Genomic DNA, 4,003 nt, shown 5'->3' with positions numbered 1-4,003 from the left:
ACCTTGCCCTAAAGTTTGGCACGTTACTTCTGGGACACCCTGTATATCTATAAAACGAATTATGCTAGGGAACTGAAATTTGGCGCGGATGCATAAATTCTAAATACCCTACTTACGCCGAAAAAGGATAGGTATTGGAAAAGGGGGTTGTGGCACTTCCAATACAAACTGAAATTCTCATATCGCTTATCTCTGGAACCGCTGATGCTAACGTTCTGCAATTTTACACAGCTACATATGTTATCAATTCTGTACTTATGGCGAAAAGTGGTGGATAATGGAACAGGAGACGTAGCACCTCCCATACAAACTGAAATTCTCAATCGCTTATCAGATTACTCGTAGCGTCAGATGCTAGTAGCGTTGGATGTGTCAAAGGCGTTTGGTATCGTCAGCCCCTCCACGCTACCACAAGACATTGAGGCTTCTTCTATCGCACAGGGACTCAAACAGTGGTCAGCGAATTTTCTGATTGGTCGACATTTGTCAGTAATTTCCATAGACAAAATCAGCAAACCGAGGGGTGGTACCCCACAGGGTTGTGTCCGTTCCTCGCTGCTGCCTAAATATTACATCTCGAATGGAATTGATGACTTGTGCTCGGTAGTAATCGGTTACTTCTCCGAACTTTCCCGCAACCCTTTTTACCACCTGGACGAAGGAGGTCAGACTGCTGCTGGGATTTTACGTCGATGGCGAATAAATTCCGACGTTAGCTTCGACAGCCTGCTCTCCATCTCGGCGCACACAACTGCAATTGTCTTGCTGCACACTGCCTGGGCCACACCTTAGCTGAGTCTGACGACAACGTTGACGGACAAGCCGACCTGAGTGGGACTTAGTAGCCGCTACAACAAAAACAACTCCAGGCCAATGAATGCCGTGATCGAGGCCCAATCAACACCTGTGTCACAAATGGAGCTTCAACTGCCAAGAAAGACCCGCGTTACCCTGGCCCAATTACGGTCTGAATACTATAGCCGCCTCAACAGCTATCTGTTCAGACTCGATGAGTGTCCGGCTTGTAGAGACTCCCCGCACTACACCAACCACCTCTTCACATGCCAGCTCAACCCCACTCAACTAACACCCCTCTCCCTTTGGTCCGACCCTGTTGAAACTGCGCGCTTCACGGCGACGGGCAACGAACTAAACTCATCAAAACAAGAAGGCCCTAGAGTTGTTGACTTCAATAGCAACCAATTATTAAAAAAAAGTTTTGAGTAATGCTGAAATGTGAATTTTAAACCGGAACTATTTTGTCGGCTGTAGCATTCAAATGTATTCCGGATATCAGCAATATGCACAGTACGAAGGCTCTCAAACTGTATGCGAAATTTCATGTGTCGGCAAAGCAGTTTCTTGGCTGTATTTTTGATAAAATTATTTAAATAGTTTTCAACATAAAGAATATAGGCTGAATTTCTTTATTCATTCTGAACGTTTGGAATAAACTTTTTTGTTTACTTATTCTTCGTATTCTGTTTATTCCGGCTGTGAAATGGGATTATCCGGAATGTATAAAGAAACGCAGCCATAGAAAAATAAGTACCAAAAGTGTGTTTTAAGCTTTTGTAAACAATACGAGTCCTCTTCGTTTTTGGCGCCGAATTGAGATACACGCTTCGTTTCGACTTTCCGGACTGAAAACTATTTGACAAACTTATTAAATTTAAACAAAGCAAATTTTTTCACACCTATATTCGCAATACACGTGTATAAGTATAATATATTCATTTTCTCGTTAACAAGTCATTTTTCGCTGAACTAGTTGGTCCTTGTTTTTCCTGACTGCCTTCCTCCCGATGGAGGTTAGGTTTCGTGAGTTAAAAAAGCGACTAAATTCTAAAGGAGAAAGCAATGTTGGAAGTGGAAAACGTCCTTGTACAAAAGAATTGGTAAACCTTAAGGCTTTGATGGATGCGACGGGGGAATCGCGCGATTCCGAAGTGGAGTTGTCTGAAAGCCCTCTTGGAGCTTCAAACATTAATCCGAGGCACGTGCTACTGACCAAAGTTGAAAAGCCGTCGTTACTGTATGAGACGAATGACCAGGTAAAGTACATTGTATTTTTGGAAGTGTTGCCTGATGAAAGGGGCATAAGGAAAAGAGTTTTTTCAAACTTATTTTTCATGGAACTGATAGATGATCTCTCTCTGGTTGGGTTAGCTGACCTCAGGGCGCTTGGCAACGGGCGGGCTAAATTGACTTTTGATACTGCAACTGATGCAAATAATTTTATTACAAAAAACGATTTCAAAGCCAGAAATTTATTGGCTTACATTCCAAAATCTTTGACTGAAAAATATGGTATAATAAGAAAAATACCACTAAAATACTCCGATGAGTATATACTTGAAAATATTGAAAGTGATTTGGCGATTGTATCAGTAAGTAGACTTAATAGGAGAGAAGGTAGCGAACTAAAACCTACGACTTCAGTGAAAATTGCTTTCAAGGGTAATAAAATTCCAAAACACGTAAAATTATGTAAATGCATTTGTGAAGTCGACTATTTTGTGCCTGCTGTCAAGCAATGTAAAAAATGTGGGCGGTTGGGACATATAGCAGCGTTTTGTAAAGCCAAAGAGGCAAGGTGTTTACAGTGTGGCACTATTCCGCGCTGTGACCCGGCCTGTGGTCAAACTAAATGCTTGCTGTGTGGTGCCTTAAACCATACCGCAGAAGTACGTTCTTGTCCGGTCCGCGTTAATCGTCAAGATGTACAAAAAATTATGACCATTGAAAATATATCGTTTTTTGAATACAAGGAAAAGTATGGTTATGAAAACCGTTTTTCTCTACTCGATAATTATGACGAGGAATTCCCTAGCATCAGCAAGGAGAATAGTATAGATACAGTCAGAGATACACAAAGCGAAGTCAATAGACTTTTAACAAAGTCGAGGTATAACAAAATGGTTAAGGAAGGCAATAAAAAGATGGTAAATCCTGTACAAAAAGAAAGGGTAATTCATAAAGAAAAGAAGGATAACCCGGATCCCAAAACACGAGGTATGTGTCTAGTCAACACTCAAAGAGTAACAGAACTTGAAAAAATTATCAATGACCTAGTCAAAATGTGTGCTCATCTTTGCGAATTTGCAAAGGAGCCAACATCTATCGAAATGTTCAATAATTTAAAAGTGAAATATAACCTTAATGAATGTAATGATGGGATGCTACAAGAAGACATTATTGTGAATGAGATTTCTACAATTTAACATACAGAGTTATAAAGCAAATAAATATAATCTTGAATATTTCATAAATAACAATGATATTGATTTTCTGCTTCTATCTGAAATTTTTACATTTAGTGAGAATGATTTTAACCTAAAATTGCTTAATTATAATCTTGTGCACAGGTTTAGACAAGGCAGATTTGGTGGTGTTGCTATTGCCATTAAGAAACCGATACGATTTAAAAAGATACAGCTTCAAACAAACCATGAAATACTGGCCATTCGTACTACCAATTTAAACCCAAATATTAACATTATCTCTGTATATTTTCATCCTAGTATGTCACTTGCCGATTTCACGAATGCGTGTAAACTAATGTTCGATTTTGCAAATATGAATAAGAATACCATTATTGGTGGCGATTTCAATGCCCGCTGCTCTGTTTTCGGTGATACGGTATCTATGCCGAAAGGAACAATGTTAAGCAATATGTTGTCTGCTACTAACCTCAGATGTCTAAATAACCACAAACATACGTACTATCAATCGCTGCAAAACAATGAGTCACACAGCAGTGTTCTTGATTTAACATTTTCAAATTTTGGAGTTGATGGCTTCACCTGGGATATATCCTCTGTATATCTAGGTAAGAGTCACCATCTTCCAATCATCTTTCAACTCCAGGGTCTGTTAGCGCCTCAGTTCATACAGTTTAGATCCAACAAGAAATTAAATGAATCGATTGCAGAGCTTTGTCTCTCTTCGTCAATCAACGAGATAACTGAGTCGTTTAAATCAGCCATTTTCAAGTCCACTG

Source organism: Rhagoletis pomonella, unplaced genomic scaffold (genome assembly GCF_013731165.1).
Source record: "Rhagoletis pomonella isolate Grant_MI unplaced genomic scaffold, Rhpom_1.0 Rhpom_scaffold_00001, whole genome shotgun sequence".
Taxonomy (NCBI): Eukaryota; Metazoa; Arthropoda; class Insecta; order Diptera; family Tephritidae; genus Rhagoletis; species Rhagoletis pomonella.
Note: the sequence above shows the minus strand (reverse complement) of the source record.